Source organism: Musa acuminata, chromosome BXJ3-7 (assembly GCF_036884655.1).
Source record: "Musa acuminata AAA Group cultivar baxijiao chromosome BXJ3-7, Cavendish_Baxijiao_AAA, whole genome shotgun sequence".
Taxonomy (NCBI): Eukaryota; Viridiplantae; Streptophyta; class Magnoliopsida; order Zingiberales; family Musaceae; genus Musa; species Musa acuminata.
Window position 1 is genome coordinate 33489487 of NC_088355.1, and position 10375 is coordinate 33499861.

The window sequence follows — 10375 nt, forward strand, 5'->3', positions numbered from 1 at the left end:
TGGTAGTACCACCACTTTTCCATCTTGGGTCACTGAATGAGCCTTCTACTTAGCCCAAAACAGTCCCAATTCAAGCCCAATGAGCCTTTAACTGTGTTAGTATGGTTACACTAAAAACTAACTCAATTATGACCTAACTATGATCAATTAAGAAGCAACCGATTATAAGACTATAATTCAATATTGTCCAGCATGTCATTGGTTCATTCAGTGCTTCATCCGATCCTTCTGTGCATCATCCTCTCCTTCGGTGCATTGCCCAATCGACATGTTAATATCTCACTACTTCTGATCTCATTGGTACAATGTTCGATCCTTTGGCTCGATACCTGAACTCATGGCACGAAGTCCTTCTATCGGCACATCAATCAATCCTTTGACTGATGTCCAATCTTCTGACATATTCACTCCGGCCCAACGTCCTATTCTTCCTGCTTTAATCGATTTACCTTTTCTGATCAAAGTTAGTCCTACATCACTCAAAACACAGATTAGATCGTAAACTCATCAATTGATTTCATCATCAAAATCCGAGATTCAACAATCTCTCCCTTTTTTATGATGACAACTAATTGATGACGAAGTTTAAACTAAACTCCCTCTATCAATATGCCATAATATCAATCATGAATTATATGCAATATATCATATCATTACTTACATCATAAGTTAAAGTATTGCATCTAAACCATCAATAATAATAAAATTTTATTATACCATGCTTGATCATCTTCATACCTTCTCTCCCTTTGTCATCAACAAAAAGGAAAAGAGCAACTAGCAAGTTTTTAAGATATAATTTCAAATCATTATATTATAAACATAATTTCAAGTTTTTGAAACATCATTGCATATATCATCATGTAATCTAGTAAGTTTTTTCAGATATGAAAGTTAGCAAAATTTTTGCATCTTTTGAGATGTGCAAGATAGCATGTTTTTATATTTTCTAAAAATGTACAAGCTAGCAAATTTTGCTTCTCTTTTGAGATGAGTAAGCTAGCAAGTTTGTTTTTCTTTGCGATGTGCAAGCTACCAAGTTTTACTTCATTTTGTAATGTGTAAGCTAGCAAATTTCAAGTTTTAGAATATACAAGGTAGCAAGTTTTTGAGATGCGAAAGTTAGCAAAACTTTTGCTTCTCTTGAGATGTGCAAGATAACAATTTTTGCTTTTTTTTTTAGATGGATAAGCTAGTACTTTTTGCTTCCTTAGATGTGCAAATCTAAAGATAGGAAAGCTAGCACTTTTTGTTTCTCTTTTGATATATGCAAGCTAGCAATCCTTTCTCCCTCTTTGTCATTGTAAAAATGAAGGGAAGAATACAATGCTATAATTCTTTTCTCTTCACATCAATTTTCAAATCATGACAAAAAGATAAATTTAAATCAAGAGTGATAAGGTATACAATTTAAGAATATAAAGGAGCATTATACATAAAACTCAAGTCATAAACCTTAAGAAGTCAAGTAACATATCATGGTTAATTTGGATAAATGTCCTCTTTAATAAACAACAAAATAATCATAGGAGAACAAATAATGAAAGATCTTGATTCATATAAAAATCTCAAGTTATAATTTCAAAAAATCAAAAGATAAATCAAGATTCATTTAGATAATTCTCTTTAATAAAATGAAAGAATGAACGATATAAAAATCTCAAGATCATTTGTTTGCATAATTTTCCTATTTAGTAAATGGTAAAAAGAAGAAATCATAGAAGATAAAAAAGATTTTGATTCCCATAAAGATACCTTAAGTCAAGAAATCAAGAGAAAGTTCATTGTTCGGTTTTATAAATATTCTCTTTAGTAAATAGCAAAAAGAAATATAGAAGATCAAGTAAGAGATCTTGATTCACAAAAAAAATCTCAAATATCAATATCGACAAATCAGGATCAAGTTTATGATTCGACTGAAAAAATCTCATTTAAATTCAAATCATCAAATCATCAAAATCGTTTTCACAATTTAAGAGATTCATAAAATAACATAAATAGATTCATTAATCTCTTATTGAAAACTTGATAAGATTTTAGGGATAGAGATATTTTCAAGAATAATGCATTCCCATTTTTTATGTGTTTCAATTTGTATAATTTATTTCATACAAGCATGTCTTTGTCTTTTATACTAAACAAAAATATGCATCATCGTTTAAAACTGAAAATAAGATTTATTACAAGAGTCATCAAGATCAATAAACCATAAATCACAAAAATCATCATGCATCATTAAATTATCAAGCATGATTTCATTAAACATAAAGCATTTTCAATCAAAATCATTTTGTTTGTTGTAGTAATACATTTTTCTTGTTAAGTGAATCTAACTCTTCGTACTTAGTGTAAGAAGTTAAAATGCAATTATCATGCTCAATTTTTGTTACTTTTTTAAAATCACTAGAAAGAGAAGCATGATCTTTTTTTTTCTTTTTTTTTACATTCTATATACTAATTTAAAAATAACTTATGAAATGCGTCAAATAATTTCATAGTAAAGTAAAGGAGTTTTGATTGAATCATTTACCTCGTTGTTGAAAGCCATCAAGGCATAGTTTGCCACCTCTTCTTTATCGGTCTGTGTTAAGGCTCTAGTTAGGAGAGTCCTAATTGAAATTTATTGAAAAGGGTATTCATGTAAAACCTACCTAGTCGACCCCTATTAAAAAGTGAAGAGGCTGACTAAGGTTAGGATTAGTTTGGAGGTTGTTTCTTAGATAAGCATTAGGAGTTGATTAGAAGTAAGAGTCTTGAGTAGAAGTCATATTAGGAGTTAGTTAGAAGTAGGAGTCTTGAGTAAGAGTCATATTAGGAGTTTAGGTTTAGAAGCCCTATAAATAGTCATGTATTCATCATCTTTTATCGATGAATAGATGAATCCTTTTAGCAGCCTTTGAGTAGCAACATAGAGGAAGGAACCCCTATAGAGTTCCAAGGAGGTCAATCCCCTAAAGAGATTAACCCCAAGCTTAGAATCTGCAAGGGTTCTAACACTTGGTATTAGAGCAATGTTGTTGATGTCTCGTTGCCCTTCCACAGCCATCCATCAGCCCTCTACAATCGCTCAAAGTAATTCCTATAATTGCTTAAAAGATCATTGTCGAATTCCGTCGTCATCTCCACCACTGCGGATCATCCTTTGATCTCCCCATGAATTACAATAGGCTCTGGTTTCCTATCTTACAACTGTTGTAATTTAAGATTGAACTTGGCTTTGATACCATAAATGTTGGGATGGAGAAATAAGGAAACGATAAAAATTGAATACTATGATACAATTAATTTTGAAGTAGTATTAAACAAGAGATAAAACTTAGAATAATTATAAGATATTCCCAAGTGCATACTATTTTTTTTCATGATCTATGATCCTATTTATAGGACATAGTGCCAACTACTTCATTCATTATGTCACAAAGTGTAGGAATTATCTATAACTTCTAGATCATGGATCACTACTTAAAATATATCTATAACTATCTAAAACATGACAACTACATTAGATAACTATTATAAATTAATTTTCAATAATAAATTTGTTTTAAAAAATCATTTAAATGGGGGTAAAAAACAAGGGATCTTTGGATTTTTGCTCCCACGGAAGCATACAATCATCAACTGCAACGAGAGAGAGAGAGAGAGAGAGAGAGAGAGAGAGAGAAAAGTGATAAACAAGCTGCAAATTGCTATACAAATTTGACTGTGGCAATACATGCATAACAATGCAGTATTCTCGTTTGGTTGATCACAGCAATTTACAACGTTTTCTCTACAACAGTATTTGATCAAAGAATCACAAAAAAAATTGGAGTGAAGAACTTGTTTTTAGTTGATGCCAGGCCATGACAGATTATTAATGCATACGTACTGCCTCAGTCTGCTCACGCGACGGCAGACTATCCCTGCATCCAACTGAAGGATCTCTTGTGAGTTTGCTGCGGAGTGAAGCTGAGTCCAAACATCTCCTTCATTGCTCGCCCTTGCTCTACAAATCCGATCAGCTTAGCGACGAGGGATGCGCTCTCTTTTACGTGTTCGAGGTCGGTTTTAGTCCACAAGCGCTGACCTAGCTGCAATTTCCGCTGCTTGGAGTTCAGATCAACTCCCCACTTAGCATAAAGACTCACCCTGTCGTCCGGGGACAGCTTCTTCTGCATCTGCCTGCACAGCATTTCTCTCTCGCGACGAAGATATCTCGAGCTAACAACAGCATGAAAAGTTCATATGATCATTTCACCCATGCAGATGTACGCCTATTTGAATGCAGGGGCAAAATGTAAGCATAAGATCATGATCCGACCTCGAAGCAAGACTAACTCTGTGACCGTCTTCAGCCACTACGCCACCAGCCTTTCCATGAGAGAAAGCGTTTCTTAGAAAGGACAACCTTCTGCATTCGACTTCCATGTAGATGGAGTCAGCTGGATCGCCTTTGAAGACCAGGAAGAAGCAAGTTCTATGGACCAAGGGAACATTGCATGCGTGCCACAGCTCGATTATCTCCTGTCGCTTTCTCTCAAATTCCAGCGGCCGTCGCGAAGGAGACTCGTAGGGAGATAGCACCGCTTCCACGCCCACATCCTTTACATTCTTCTCAACTCCATGGGCTTCCCACCAAGTCTGTCGAATCTCCTGATTCATATCATCATCAATAAGCATATATATATATATGTTTACACAAAAATTGAATGGAAGTCATCTGTCGTAGAACAGAGGAATACTGGAAAAGGCTTGTAGACTACTATCAATACTGTAATTTCAAGTCTACAATGGATCTCTGGTGGTTTGCAAATCATCTACTGATGCATGGTCCTGTAGTCCTGTTTCCATAATGCTGTCTCAAGGAACATTCAATTCGTAGCCATTGTTCAAGACATGAGACATGAGACTCACAACGTGAAGCAGGAATAACATACTAACAGAACCTCTGTCTTGCAGGTATTTTAGCTTTGAGTAGCTTCTGATGTACTAGCAAAATGAACAAAAGGTAAATTCATGCACAAATGAGAAAGCCTACCTGATAAGAAGGGAGTTGCTTGTGACAATGGCATTCATCCATCTCATTCGTTCCTGAAAAAGAGGTGCTGAGATTAGCATCAGCCTCTCCATGAACAGTTTTTATATCCTCGGTTTGAATTTTGTCATCGGAAGTCAGCTTTTCTGAGGCCTGAGATCCTTCTACTGAGTGTTTCTCATTTTCGACATCATAACGCAACGCAGAGAGTCTAGGCCTTCCAGGAGACTCTTTTAAGAAGGTCTCCTGCGGTGTTTCCTTACCTTGTTCGACGTTTTCTAGCAAAGACAAGATTGAAGTGTTCATCAGACTTGCCTTGCAGCTTCTACTTCTGGCCAGAACCAACTCCCCGGAATTCATTACCTTCGACACTGAAGGCAATGGAGATGATGCATCAGGACATGGTTTGACAATGTTATCGGTTGTCCTTGTCGCAATATCTATCGATTGCTCCATTGCAGGTTTCAAGTGTGTATCGCCTAAAGATTGTGGTGCAGGATCCCCAAGTCTGTCTTCATCAGTCAGTGCCAGCAGACTATCACTTCCATCACTAATCAGGAGGTTGAACTCGTCACTCCTGCTTGTGCTTATAGCATGTATCTCAATACACTGGACTTCCTTGCAGTGGTCTTCAGAATCTTCATGCGTGGCTTCGACAATTTCCTCCCATCCCTGATGCAGGATCTGTTCACTCAAAGTAGGACTGCTGATCGATCGCAAATGTGACTTCATCTTACTAGGAATCTCTATGTTATACTCGTAGTTGTTCCTTTCTTCCGGCATATCAAATCTCGAAGAGTCTAAATCTGCAATTTGGTATGCAATATTAGACGTATCATAAATCGAAACTCCATCTTCACATTCACTGCGTGCATGGGATACCGACGAATGGCTGGATTCTTCCTACAGAAGAAAAGAAGAAACAAAGGTTAGAGAACATAAGCAAACTCAACAGGGTAAAAGGATACGTACCCATTGTCTTGAAGCTCGTTCATCCACCACAGCTCGGAGCAAATCCTCAAGTCGAGACTGAGCAAGATCTCTTTGCTGCATCAGGTCCATGATTTCACGCTCCATCTAAACAACGAACGAGTGTAAGAAATGGCAAATCGCATTCAGAATCCAGGGACATGCTGACGTAAACTGGTCATTGCTTATGCTGTGGTGTACATGCAGTTTGCAACCCAAATGTACTACTGTGCATATGAACCATCTTTCTTCACGTATCAACAGCAGCAAAATGAAAAGATTAAACTAACCTTCTTAATCTTGGCATCTTTGTCACGCAGGGCATCAGAATGGTGCGTGCAGGTGGCTGATTCTGTATATCTCAGTTCATTTTCCAACCTAGCAAGTTCTCTTTGCAGATGCTTTACCAGTGCCTTGTCAGACACCACCACATTAACTTGGGCATTGGTGGCTACTTGTTTTGCACAGCTTGCAAATGAAAGGGTGTTTCTGGATTGCTCAATGTGGCTTCTTGCAGGGCTCATCGTACAGATAATGGCAGTTCTTGCATTACCTCCTAAGAAGGGCTGTAAAATGCGTGTCAGCTTGGAATCTCGATATGGAATGTGACCAGTTCTCCCTTTGCTGCATAAAGAAAAAGCGAGTGATGAACATCTGAATTCAGATTCGAAGAAGATTTGAGAGAAACAACAGCCAGATAAATATCTAGCAAGGAAAACAAGAGCAAATTGCTGTACGTTGTTTAGCTAATCTGTAAATGGAGACAGATGGGATAATTACGTATTTGAACGAGGCTATAAACAGTTTACCAAAAAGAAATCGCTTTCTGGCCCATTCAAAATATCCACCTGTTTGATGTTTTATCATGGTATGCATTCATGCAAGATGAAACTGATTACCAAACAGATAAGATCACTGTGGCTCTGAAAACGGCAAATGTGCCCAGTAATCTGCCATCAGATGGCAGGTTTAAGAGAGAGAGAGAGAGAGAGAGAGAGAGAGAGAGAGAGAGAGAGAGAGAGGGAATTTCATCTTTCATTGAGAAAGTGGGACGTTAAGTTCATCAGAGAACAGCGAGTACTTGGAAGAAAGCATTTCAATTACCTCAGCTTGCGGATAACAGTTCCCAGGGTAAGCAAACTTCGGTTAATGTGACAACCTTCTTTTAGGCGATTACTAGCAGAAGAAACTTGAGATGCGCGTTCACTTCCTGCTAAATCAATAAAATTCTGTGTCCAGAGAAAATGAAAATTCAGCCTCCTATCGTGCCATTGTCACTTGAATACATATATCTAAGGAAAAAGAAGATTGATGATCAATGAGAGAATGAACATACCACAGCAGCTAAAAGAGTAGTTGAACTGTCTTTGCCCATGAACTCACGAGCACTACTCTCGATTGTCTGCAGTCATAGACGATTAGGCTAAAATTAAATCTCTAATTATTCTGTTCAACTAGCAGAGTTTAGTCATTCAGTGATCTGAGCAGAGGGCGAACCAATCTCAGAATCTGATGAGATCGGGAGCTCAGTTCATTGAGAGATGTCTCCCCGACCTGTCGTTGAGCTATGACAAAAAATTCATATATATTAACTTCCTTTTGAACAAAGCAGATATAGAAAGATAACCGAGAGTATAGTAAGCGTATGGAGAAGCATATCTCAGTATCAGACCTGCACAAGTAAATACAAGTTCTTTGAGATGCCTCTGGTCCCTCAGAGTTTCCTCAGTGAGTTTTTCCACCACAGTCCCTCTCTGAGACGGATGGTAGCAAGTTAACCAGAAACCTTTGTTGTTTCACCCCAAGATAAGAAGAGAAGCAACTTGATTAAGCATTCACAAGTGCACCTACTTACTATACCTCTGGATCATCAAGAAGCCTAAGAGGGGAACTATCAGTGCTCAGGAGATCTCTCACTGCTTCATTGTATATCTCCATCGCTGAGAACTTGAGAACAAATTCTCTTTCCTCATGCTGCAAAAGGGAAGATTTAATATACTAGAAACGCTAGAAAGAGAGAAGCTGTACAATGATCTCTATGGCATCAGAAAACTCAGGTATTAGTCAGTTGATACCCTCTTTATGTAGTCATATATGTCCTCCATGGTATACTCGGTTATACTAGTCATCGTGTATGTCTTTCCACTACTTGTTTGTCCGTAGGCAAATATACTTGCTGCAATTCATATATTCTACCGTTAGTTTACAGTATTTTCCTTGTATATACGATAGTCCGAGATGGACACTCAGAAAAATAGATCAGTGAACTTTGTATAAAGACAGACAAACAATTCATCGAATGTGGTACTTACCATTGATTCCATTGACAACAGAAAGAGCAACTTCCTTGGCTCCTTCATCATAAACATGTCTTGTGTTGCTCTGATGCCCAAACACTTTGTCTAATCAATTCCAAACAGTAGAGAAATGAGGATGGCAAAATATTGAAAATAGCTCCTAATGCAACCAAATACAAATGATATTTGAGCATCCTAATTTACTTGTTGACATATCGACCTGCACCTTTTAAGATATTTTTCTTTGAATTTACCAGAGGGGTGCAAAATCTAAGCTTATATTGTTTTCTCCTATGAGAACACTTCAAGTCACCGCAGCACAATCTCCCCCTGTTCCTGAATGGAGCTTATTATTATACGCACAGTTTGATAAACTAGGGGAAGAACTTTGGTTTTTACGAGATCTAACACACATGGTAGAAGGAATTGTTGCCAAGAGAAGACCCTTGATAAGATCCATCTGCAAATATCATTTCCTCACTTGATGTACCAATTTCGACTTCACTAAAATGAATCTTTCATCGAAACAAGTAGAAGACAGAAAATAGTATACACATTCACTAGTCTACGCAACACATTTCCCTTAAGAGTGCTGAACTTTCATCAATATGCTTTGGTTAGGAAAAACATGGGTAATCAGATTGGTTTAAAGAGCAGTAAAACCCGATAATTGCAGAAGACTCACCGAATGTATAAGCTGTTGGAAATGCGGATCGTTCGGGGAGGCTGTTCTTGAACATGATGGTGGTGTCATTGACGCACTCCCAATCTGAGGGGTCATTCTTCTCAATCTCTTTGGCGTTCAGGGGCCTCACCCTTACCGAAACCAGTATCCTCTCCTCCTTTGCTACACCCTCTGCCTTCCCCCATGGCGCTATTTCTTCGCCGCTGATCGATCCCATCTCTCTCCTCCCCCCTACAAAAATCATTCCAAAGCTCTCTAAATGCACGACACCACATGCATTACTTGCCACCTTAAAGAAATTAATAGACAAAGGACGAGAAGGAGCTGTTAAGGTTAGGGAGGTTAGGTAGAAAGGAACGATCCTCAGAGTCCTATCCTATCGATCATTCATTTCATTTAACCCTGATGCTTCTCTGATATCAACCTGACCTTAGTAGTTGGGAATACTTAATTGTTGCGACTGATGCATTTAACCATTAACCGAGTAAATTTTTCTTCAACAACAATGGCACTCCGGCGTTGCCGCTAACCTTTTCTTGAAGAAGAGGAAGAGAGAGGAGGCCGAGTGAAGAATGTAGGGATTTTTCAGACAAACCTGTGTGTGTGATCTGGCTTCAAATAAATGTAGCGTAAGCTCCTGTCTCAGGAGAAGAGGAGGAAGTGAGTCTCTTCATGCGTTGGAGGTCGAATAAAGATACGGATTCAAAGAGAAGAACACACCTCTCACGTAAACTAATGTATCAAATACATGCGCATACTGCACATCTAAATACCAGAAGAGGAGGAGAGCTGAAGAAACGTTGGAGGCGGAAATGGTATTCTTCTGTAAACCAAAGAAAAACACCGTTTCCTCTCCTCCAAAACCAATCTCGCTGTCTCCTTCCTTCCTTCTTCCTTGGAGGATGACCTTGAATTACCGATCCAGTCTTATTTGTTTGATTCGTTTGGTTCCTTCAAAATAAGGTGTTTTTCTATATTATATATTCTTGCAAAAACCCAAAAATATTGTATATCTTTTTATAATTAATCAGTTAACGATCATTTTTCATTGTTAATTAAAATATAAATATCTATCTGAAAATTATTAATATTATTGTCGGGATAATAAAGATTCAGAAATAAAAAAAAAAAAAATTGTGAAGCAGAGAAGATTTGGCGGTGGGCGATTGCGCGGCGTCCACACAAATTGCATGGATTGGATGAGAGCCGATGGAACGCAACTGGCGCTGCAAGCGAAGCGCATTCTTCTTTCCATGTTTTCAGCCATCATCTCTTGACCTTGTCGGAGGCCCTCGCATAGAGGACATGTATGTAGCCCACTATGACTGGTGTTATAATAGATCAACAAAGAAGAGAGATGCTTCGTTTGTATATTGGAGAAATCAATTGTCAATCATGATCAACAAG

At 37.8% G+C, this 10375-nt stretch overlaps 1 pseudogene; it reads right to left on the reverse strand.

The window, feature by feature from the left end:
- Positions 1 to 3674: 3674 nt before the first annotated feature.
- Positions 3675 to 10065, reverse strand: LOC135642026 (kinesin-like protein KIN-7J; annotated as a pseudogene).
- Positions 10066 to 10375: the final 310 nt, after the last annotated feature.